An 11,076-nucleotide genomic window follows, 5' to 3' on the forward strand; every position below is an offset into this window, starting at 1 on the left:
TAAAAAAAAAAAAAAAAAAAAAAAAAAAAAAAGAAAATTTTCTCCTGAGATAGATGGGACTGTTGCTTTTAAAATTTTTTTCCCCAAAAGCTAATGTGTCTGTGGGTAAATATTGCTTATTGCAAGAAAGAGACAGGGTTTAACATAAATTCAATCTCTATTTTTAATCTTTATACATGGAAGCACTTGGAAATCTTGTTTACATAAAATAAATGGATGGGAATAAAAGATGCTTTATTGCAGTCAGGGCCCTTAATTCTGTGAATTTTCTTTGATAAATGTCAAAAATTAGATAGCGGTCTGTTATCACTAATTACTGTTCAATGATCTTACACTGGGGCTGGCCAGTTAGCTCATTGGTTAGAGCGTGGTGCTGATAACACCAAGGTCCAGGGTTCGATCCCTGTACCAGCCAGCTTACAAAAAAAAAAATTTTTTTTTTTTTTTTATTTTTTTTTTTTTATGACCGGTAAGGGGATCTTAACCCTTGACTTGGTGTTGTAAGCACCACGCCCAGCCAGTGAGCAACCGGCCATCCCTATATGGGATCCGAACCCGGGGCCTTGGTATTATCAGCACCGCACTCTCCCGAGTGAGCCACTGGGCCGGCCCCCCCCAATTTTTTTTTTTTTTTTTTTAATGATCTTGTACTCCAGGCCCTCAACAGCTTCTGTAAAACTAATAATTATTATTATAAGTATATTTTCATTTAATAACATACTAATTGTAATAATAATTATTGTTACTAATATCACCCCAAAGGCCTCCCCTGACCACCCTGTCTAAAGTAGGTCCCTAACCTGCCAGCCATGCTATGGCTATTGCTTGTTTATTTCTGTCAGAGCCCTTGTCATAGGCTGCGTTTGTCTTGGTTATTTGTGCCCTTTTTGCAAGGCCTGGACTGGGGAAGGCAAGTAAGATGAGTTGTGCAGGGTTGGAGCCTGTCTTTACTCAAAAGTGATATTTGATACTATGTTTAGCATAGATTTTTTTGCATTAATTTGTTTTGTTTTTGTTTTGGGTTTTCTTTTTTTGGCAGCTGGTTGGTATAGGTATTCAATCCCTTGACCTTGGTGTTATAACACCACTCTCTAACCATCTGAGCTAACCAGCCAGTCTGCATTAATTTTGATCTTTTTAAAATATTGCCCTAAGATATTATTTCTCTTGGTTACTTAGTTTCTTTGGCATCCCCTGAAATTTTGTGTTCGAGGCGAGTGCCTCGCTCACCTGCCCCTGGTCCTGACCCTGGTTTCTTGGTGTTTGGCTCCGTGACCTCAGCATGAGCTCCCCAGGCAGGTTCTGAGCTGAGTCATCAAGTAGATGCTCCCCACGTTGTTATAAGGACCATGTGACCGACAGCCTGGCATCTTCGCCAACAAGACCGGGTACCTACTACCCATCTTTCCCTTCCTCCACCTGCTTCTTTGCCAGGACCTCACCCTCGGACACTCTCTGGGGAAGATGTGTGAGCCACTCTGCAACAGACCTTCAGCATGGCTAGGCCAGTGTGTGTTCTCCTGGGACTAGAGTCTGGCCTTTGTCCCTGTCCCTGCTGCCTTGGCCACTTGGAGATGGGCTCATTTCCTTTCCAGGCAAGGCAGGGCATGACAAGAGCAGAGTTCCTCTCTACCGTGTACCTGTCCCAGACCCTGGCCCTAGTAGATTCTCCCTAAATATTTGCCCAACTCATCCTCCTCCCACCCCTGGCCTCAAAAGCCCCTGGATGATGACGATGATGACGACGATGATGATGATGATGATGATGATAGGAGTGATGCTAACAGCTAACATTTACTGAGGGCTGCTCTGTGCCAGGTACTTCACCTACATTGCCTCATTCAAGATTGACCTCGCCCCATGAAGCAGGTACTATTATTACCCCCACTTTACAAATGAGGAAACTGAAGCATGGAAAGGTTAAACAACTGTCCAAGCTCACACAACCAAGAAGTAGTGGTGCCGGGCAGAACTGGCTATATAATTTGTGGGACCCAGTGTAAAACAAAAATGAGGGGCCCCTTGTTAAAAAATTATTAATAATTTCAAGATAGCAACAGCACAGCATTAAAGCAAGTGTGGGCTCCTGTGTGACTGTACAGGTCTCATGAGCCAGCCCTGGGACCAGAATTTGAACCCAGAATTCTGACTCCAGAACCTATAAGACTCTACGCTTGGAGGAAGTAATGGTAATCACTGTGATTTATTGAGCACTTGCTATATGCATTGTGCAAAATCTTTAAAAACCCTCACAACAACCCTGTGAGGGGTATCCATTTTTTTTTTTTTTTTTAAAGATGACCGGTAAGGGGATCTCAACCCTTGGCTTGGTGTTGTCAGCACCACGCTCAGCCAGTGAGCAAACCGGCCATCCCTATATAGGATCCGAACCCGTGGCCTTGGTTTTATCAGCACTGCACTCTACCGAGTGAGCCACGGGCCAGCCCGGGGTATCCATTTTTAAGGGTAAGAAAACCAAGCTTTAGAGAAGTTTAGTTACTTACCTAGGATTCCCCACTGGGGTCAGAATTTGAATACAGGACCAATTCTGGAGTCTGCATTCGTTTCACTATATCATACAGTCTCTCTCTCTCTCTCTTTTTTTTTTTAAAGATGACCAGTAAGGGGATCTTAACCCTTGACTTGGTGTTGTCAGCACCACGCTCACCCAGTGAGCAAACCGGCCATCCCTATATGGGATCCGAACCAGGGGCCTTGGTGCCATCAGCACCAGACTCCCCCAAGTGAGCCACGGGCCGGCCCATACAGTCTCTATTTATAAGGATCCCATCGGCAGGAACTAAAATGGGCCTGGGCATGACTCAATCTCTTAGGAACTTTGTCTTCAGGGCCTGTTGCTGGGGGTCAAGCTGCCACTTTGCTCACAACAGGAAGGTGTCCAGGTCTGCAGGTACTTCCAGCAAGGCTTCTACTGCCATGGAGATCGATGCAGGTAAGCACCTCTTCTCCCAGACTGGGGAGGGGGCGAGGGGAACGCTGGAGGAATCATCCTTCGTGGACCATGTACCTTCCCAGAGCTGCTTCTCTTCACTCAGCTCCAAGTTCTAGGCTGAGCTAGCTCTGGGCCCTGAAGGGCTATCCCAGTCTCCTCATTCTCTTCTTGCCCCCTACAACTGTCAGCACCCAAAGCTCCCCTGCTCCCTGGAGTGGGGCCACTGTCTTTCAGAGCCACATATCGCCCTGCCAGGGCCCCAGCTAGAATTGACCCTCAGGGGCTCTGAGCCCACCTACCTGCCCTCTGTGGTGGTGGGCTGGGGCTGGGCCAGGGCCTGCAGGGGCATAGAGCCTGGCCTGGAGGGGCTGGCCAGCAAGGCTCAGGAGGTTGGTGGCAGTTCCTGGAAGTCCCTGTCTCCATCATGTGAGTCATCAGGGGCACTGCAGGTGGGCACAAGTGGGGTTTGAGACCAGGGTTCCTGCTGGCCTCTGAGTGGGGGTTTATATTTCCTTCCACTCCTCTCTCTCCTCAAGGTTCTCAGTTGGAGGGAAACTTTCCTCTGGCTGTTGCTTTCTGTGTTCTAGAAGCAGAATACCATGGTGCCTGTGGAGCCAAAGCACCTAGTTTCAAATGCTGGCTCCACCTCCTGGTAGCTGTGTGATCTTGGACAAGCACTTAACCTCTCTGGGCTTCAGTTTTCTCATCTACAAAAAGGTACTGATAATAGTACTTACTACACAGGGTTGTTTTGAGGGTGTGATGAGTTCATACATGTGATGTACTTAGCACAGTACCCGGCACAGAATAAACACTAAATAAATGTTAGTGGTTATTTTAAAAATTATTGCTCTAAATTCGTGCTAACAGAAATATGTGCCACATATATACTTTTTGTAACAGCTTTATTGAGAAATAATTCAAACCAAAAAATTCACTGGTTTACAGCGTATAAGTCAATGTGTTAGGGCATATTTACAGAATTGTGCAGACATCACCGCTATCTAGTTTTAGAACAGTTTCATCACCTCCCCCAAAAAACCCATTAACCACTCTCCACACTGCCTCCTTCCAACCCCTGGACCATTAATCTACTTTCTGTCTGTATGAATTTTGCTATTCTGGATTCATGTAAATGGAATCACACAACATACTGCCTTTTGTTTCTTTCACTTGACGTGATATTTCAAGGTTCATCTACGTTGTAGCATGTGTCAGTATTTCATTCTTTTTTATGGGCAAATAATATTATTGTATGGATACACTGTGTTTTGTTTATCCATTAATCTGGTGATGGATATTTGGGTTGTTTCTGTTTTTTGGCTATTATGAATAATGCTCCTATGAACATTCATGTATAAGTTTCATATAAACATATATTTTATTTTATTTTATTTTTTTGGTGGCTGGCCAGCACGGTTGAACATATATTTTCATTTCTCTTAGGTATATACGTAAGAGTGGAGTTGCTGGATTATATGAGTACAGCAATTCTGTTTAACATTTTGAGAAACTGCCAAACTGGGCTGGACAGTTGCATACCAGCTAGTCATCAAAAATAAATAAATAAAGTAGCTGTACTATTTTACAATTTACATATGTAATTTAAATTTTTCTAGTAGCTACATTAAATAAGTTAAAAGCAACAGGTGAAATTAACTTTAATAATATATTTAACTCAATATATCAAAAATTATATGGCCAATATTATCATTCAACATATAATCAATATAAAGAATTATTCACAAAATGTTTTAGGGTGTTTGTACTGCATTTCAAAACTCCATATGTTTTTTATACTAGTCACAAATGTCACTTTGGACTAGTCCATTCCAGGTGCTCAATTGCTGCATGCAGGTAGTGTTTACCATACTGGACAGTGCAGTTCTGAATGGTTACACGAGACACTTGTAATTTTCACTGGACTCTGAGCTCCTTGGAGGCAGAACTTGGGGCCACCACAGAACCTTGCATTTAGTAGCCACTCATGGTAGATGCCACATTAATGAGGGAATGAGTGAATGGATCCAGTTTTTCCTGACAGTGCTGATGGCAATCACAGCCACTCCCAGGAGTCTCAGCCCGAGTCAGACCTTGACTGGGGACTCATGGCCCCACTTCAGAGCCCAGACCTTGAGGTGCAGCAGGTATTAGGGGAGGGAGGTGGCAGAAGATGGCATGCTGGACCTCTGGGACACCCAGACCTGCTGGGGGAGGAGGGGGCCTGGGGAGGGCTACATAGTCCCTGGAGCTATATTTGGGGGTGGGGGAGAGTGTCTTACCCAGGCCTGGCTGCAGGGGAAACAGGACAGTCAGGGGCTGGCCCACGGCTCACTTGGGAGAGTGTGGTGCTGATAACACCAAGGCCATGGGTTTGGATCCCATATAGGGATGGCTGTTGCTTGCTTGGGAGAGCGTGGTGCTGACAACACCAAGTCAAGGGTTAAGACCCACTTACCAGTCATCTTTTAAAAAACAAAACAAAACAAAACAAACAGGATAGTTAGTAAGGACGTGGTGTGCGGCATCTGCATGGACAAAGTATGGGACAAGCCAGAGGCCAAGCAGGTCTTTGGTATCCTGCCCAACTGCACCCATGCCTACTACCTGAGCTGCCTGGAGGAAGAACCAGCAGGACTTCCCGCTGGATGTCATTAAGTCAGTGTTGTGGAGGGGCCAGCAGGGAGGGAAATGTCCCAGAGAGAGGTGGGCTCCAGGGTGGCCTGTGGGCTTGTGACTATTCTCCCACCTTCTGCCCCACCCCACTGCACAGGGCCTGTCCCCAGTGTCGTGTCCATTCCAGCTGCATCATCCCCCACAAGTTCTGGGTGAGCACGAGGCTGAGAAGGTGCAGCTCATCAGGAACTTCAAGGCTCACGCCAGGTCAGGCTGGCAGGGGGAACGTGGCACGGGGCTAGTGATGGGGGGTAGGAAGCCCCTATTTGATTCTGGCTCAGCGATGGTTCCCTGCTTGGATCCCCCAAACCCTGGAAGTTCAGGGAGCTCAAGATGACAGGTGAGGCATGAGCTATTTTCACTCTTCCCAAAAGCCCGGTCAGTAATGGTGAGTGACTGAGACAGCAGGAACAGCAGGGCCAGTTTTCTCCTCCAGCCTGGCACAAGATCAATGCAGCACAACCCTGGGTCTTTCAGCAACATGAGAAGCCCTGCTTGGCTTTTATTTCTGAATTTATTTTTGTTTAAAGACAGGAAAGTAAACTGATATGAATATGGGTTGTTTATTTAGATGATCTTTGAAAACATGGGTGAGGAGACTGAAAGGCAGCCCTCATTGATGGGAAAAAATTGCGTAGATTTTAGGAGGATAGGCATTTATCCAAAATCTGGAATTAGCTACAATTCCACATGCCCAATTCCACCTTCCCAAAAGGTTTATCACACTTGATATATGCAAAGTTTTTTTTTTTTTTTTTTTTTTTTTTTTTAAAGATGACCGGTAAGGGGATCTCAACCCTTGGCTTGGTGTTGTCAGCACCATGCTCAGCCAGTGAGCAAACCGGCCATCCCTATATAGGATCCGAACCCATGGCCTTGGTGTTATCAGCACCGCACCCTACCGAGTGAGCCACAGGCCGGCCCTATGCAAAGTTTATTTGGGTAAAGGGTGAGATAAAGAGGAAGGTCTTGGGCTGGCTGGTTAGCTCAGTCAGTTGAGTGTGCCTCTGATAACACCAAGGTCTGGGTTCGATCCCTGTACCCATCAGCCACAAAAAAAAAAAAAAAAAAAAAAAAATTTTGCATATATAAAGTGTGATAAACCTTTTGGGAAGGTGGAATTGGGCATGTGGAATTCTAGCTAATTCCAGATTTTGGATAAATGCCTATCCTCCTAAAATCTACGCAATTTTTTAGTGAGCCACAGGCCGGCCCTATGCAAAGTTTATTTGGGTAAAGGGTGAGATAAAGAGGAAGGTCTTGGGCTGGCTGGTTAGCTCAGTCAGTTGAGTGTGCCTCTGATAACACCAAGGTCTGGGTTCGATCCCTGTACCCATCAGCCACAAAAAAAAAAAAAAAAAAAAAAACCCATAAAAGAGGAAGGTCTTGTCTCTACTGTGAGACATTCAGCCTTGTTCTGGAGATGCCTGGATTTTGCCTGTGGACTGTAATAGCTGCATCAACAAAGTCACTGAGGGAAAAACTAACATAAGTGGATCTCATGGGGGGGAATTATTTGAGCTGGGTATGGAAAGAAGAGTAGGGGCTCCTCACGAGGAAGAAAATGAGTGTCCCAGGTAGAGAGAGGTTGGAATAGGGAAACACTGGCAGCTGGGATGCCAGCTGGGAGTCTCCAGAAGGAGCCTCTAGGCCAGAGGGGAGCACCCAGGCCTGGATATGACAGGAGACAGCGTAGACGGAGGGTTTGTGTGGTGACAGGTTTTGCGTCTCATAAACTGCATGCAGTAGGGACTCTTACTATCCTCACTCTGTAGGAGAAGAAACTGAGGCATGGTTGGTGAGACTTCAGTGAGGAAGTGGGGTTTGAACCCCGTGTTCTGATTTATAGCTCATACCAGAAGGAATGGCAGGGAGGAAATCAACTTAAGAGGAAGGGCTAGACGGAATGACCTACTGACCATGAGGTTGAAAGGAGAATTTAAGATAATGGGTGTTTCCAGCAAAAATGGTCACAGGGCTGGTGCTGTCACATGAGGGCCAGGAGAGGGAAGCTGATGAGGAATCTGGATGGGTCACGTGTGGGGTTTTTGCAGGCTATCAGATGGAGGGGGTCCTGGCACTAGGTTTGGTCAAACATTGGGAGGAGGAGGAATAGTTGTTTAGAGGGATTTCCAGGCTCTGGCTTGGGTGGTCAGTGGGGTCCTGCACCCACACTAGGGCTGTAGGAAGTGGGAAAGGCTCGGCTATGTACTAGAGTTGAGCAGAGAGGGATAACACCAGAAAAAGGCTACAAACGTGTACTCTACTCTTCCCTCCTTCTCATCTGTGTTTCTCTGCCCGAAGAGAGCTGGTCTTGCTTAAGTGGATCACAAGCAGTATACGAACCCTTCTTTGTATCTGACCTTTCATAGAGTGAAACGTGAAATCTAAGGAATAGAAAACTTCTTAAATTCATTAGCCAGCAACTACCAAATCATAAGGCCATCCCTCAGAAAAGGACATTGTCTAACTTGGTTAGAGAGACACATTTTAGGGTTATCTGCTATCCCTCCTCCTTTGGTGTATTACTAAAACTAAGTTGAAGGAAGGCAGGATGCTCTCAGGGCCACTCCTGGCCCAAATGGAGACAGAATTAGAGAAAGGCACCCCAAGACCCTGTACTGCCATCTGCTGGAAGCCAGCCAGAATAAATGTAAAATCTACACTGGCTATGATGCTAGCAGTGCCTGCTTTAATGTGGTAGTTTTGTGCAATGTACAACCTGCCCAACCTTATGTGTCAGCCTTGAGTACCCCTTATACCTGGGGCAACAGGACTTGAAGGCAATGGTCTTCTCTCCTTCTGCGCTCTCACAGCCAGATCTGATGCCAGTTCTTCATGCGGGGGAATGGCCGCTGCCCTTTCAAATCTGACTGCATCTATCTACACCAGCTCCCAGCTATGGCCTCGGCCTCTGGTCATCCCTGGCCCAAGAGTGTGCAACTGACCTCTGGGTGTGAGGTGGTAACAGCAGAAATATGGGGCAGGGGAGGCTACTGGTCATGGCTTATGATAAATGTCTGTGATAAATGTAAAACCCATGTATGATGTCTGTGATGTTAATGGTGCCTACTTAGATGTGGCACCTTTGTGCTGTGTACAACCTGCCCAACCTTATGTGTGAGCCTTGAATTCCCCTGTTTCTGGGGCAACTGGGGTTGAAGATAATGGGTTTACACTGATTTTTCTCTCTATCCTAGGTGCTGGGCCCAACATCATTTCTATGGGGTGCTGAGCCAGAGGATGATGTGTTCTTCATGGACTGTGCCCTGGCCATGGCCTTCTGGGGTTCAGAACTCCTGCTGGATACCCACAGTTCTTACCATGGCCTTCTGAAACCAGGATCAACTTGCGGGTGATGGGGGTGATGGGAAGGGGTTGCTAGGTGGTAGGACCTTCCCTTTTGGGGCTTGGTGGGGGGCAAAAGTAGCAAATTCTTCATCCCTATGAACTGTAGCAGTGACACAGCTGGGGGACATGGGGAGGGGTGGAGGGCCCTCAGAATGAGGAAGGGTTCTCACCTTCTTGCCAGGGCCTTGGTTTTTAACTTTGCTCTTTTTGAAAGAAAACCAATAAAATGCATCTAAGCCATCAGTCACTGCTGGTGTCTGAAGAGTGATCTGCTCAGTCCAGACCCCACCCCCAAAGGGAATAAGGCTTCTTCTGCATTCAATCTCTTGCAATATTACCCATCACTTAGCTTCTGAAAAACCTCACTGTACGCTCATAAGAGAATGAGAGTGGAAAAGGCAATAACATCTTTGCATTACAAACACCACAATGATCTCATGAACTCTGTGAAAGGGTCTTGGGACGCCCCAGGATCCTTGAACCATGTTTAGAACTCTGTTCGCCTTCCAGATGGCTAGAATGCAGCCCTTGATGGGCAGAAGCCATAGCCATACAGATTAAAGCTGTAATTGAGGATGGGCAGGGCAGTGCAGCTGTTTAGCATTCTTGGCCCTGCCCACTACTTGTCAGGGCCCGCCCCCTCAACAGCTAGTCTTTGGAAGACCAAAAACATCCCCTATGAAGTTAGAACTGCTTACCTGAAAAAGACTGGAAGAAACTTCTTTCTTACTATTTTGGCCTTTGCAAAGCAGGCACGATGTAAGAAATATACCTTAGTCTTTTCCAACAGCTCCCTTAGAATCATTTTGGAAAAAATAAAAATTTGGCTCTAACAGAAATCAGATCAAGCTTAAAATAGTCCCATGGCTTCCCATACAATTTAGAGTGAAAGCCAAAGTCCTCTCTATGATCTCAGGCCTCACAAGCTTTGACCTGGTTACCTCTCTGATCTCATCTCCAACTACTCACCGCAAGTGCCCTCCACTCCAACCCTGCCTCTACCCCAGGGCCTTTGCATTCGTGGTTCCCTCTGCCTGAAATGGTCTCCCAACAGACTTCTATTTGGCTTGCTAACCTCATCTCTACAAGTGCCCTCCACTCCAACCCTGCCTCTACCCCAGGGCCTTTGCATTCGCGGTTCCCTCTGCCTGAAATGGTCTCCCAACAGACTTCTATTTGGCTTGCTAACCTCATCTCTGTCAGGTTCATCTTGCCTGACCACGCTGTTTAAAATTACCTTACCCAATCTTCCTTCAATGCTATATTCTTGAAAGCACTTATCACAGTCGAATTGTGTACTTATTTAGCTTTCTGTCTCTCCGCACTTGGTATATCAGCAACAATAAGGGTGATGATCTCGTTTTGTTCCCTGTATTCCAAGTTAGGAGGCTCTCAGTAAACATTTATTGAATGAATGGGTGTGTGTGGCAGCAGAAGCTGGGAGAATGTTAAGTACAAGCTGGTCCCCCAAGCAAGGTTTATGAGGCTCTGTGGGGCTTTCTCCCCTTTCCCTTTCTTCCTACCCTCTGCATTGACCCCTTCTGCTGAAGCCTGCCTCCTCCAGCAGACTTCCTTAAACTGAAACTGGGAGGTGGAGCCACTGCTGGCCCCCTCTATAGACAAGGTCTTTGAGAGGAAGTTCACAAGAAAGTCTTTGGTCATATCGATGGTGTTAGGTTTTACTGTGACCCCATTCTCAGGGATATTTGTATATCATACTTTTTTTTTTATTGTTGTTGGCTGGACAGTGGGGGGATCCGAACCCTTGACCTTGGTGTTAGCACACCATGCTCTAACCAATTGAGATATTTGTACATCACATAATATTTCTGGAGAGGACTGAAAACCAAATGATGGCAGTTTTTGGATTGGTAAATTGGGGGGTGGGGTGGTAAGTTGTGGTCAAGTCCTATCGCAAAGCCCATGATCTACGAGCAACATGAGCGTCAGCTGAAATTAAATATAGCTTGGGTCCTTAAGTACAACAGGACCCCCGGCCGCCATTCTGCCCCACTACAGGGAGTGGTGGAGGAAGGAAGAAGTTTAGGTTCAGCCCCCGAGGACCGCCTCTCCACTCAGCCCCGCCCACTCCAGTT

The sequence above is a fragment of the Galeopterus variegatus genome, unplaced genomic scaffold, assembly GCF_000696425.1.
Source record: "Galeopterus variegatus unplaced genomic scaffold, G_variegatus-3.0.2 Scaffold783, whole genome shotgun sequence".
Taxonomy (NCBI): Eukaryota; Metazoa; Chordata; class Mammalia; order Dermoptera; family Cynocephalidae; genus Galeopterus; species Galeopterus variegatus.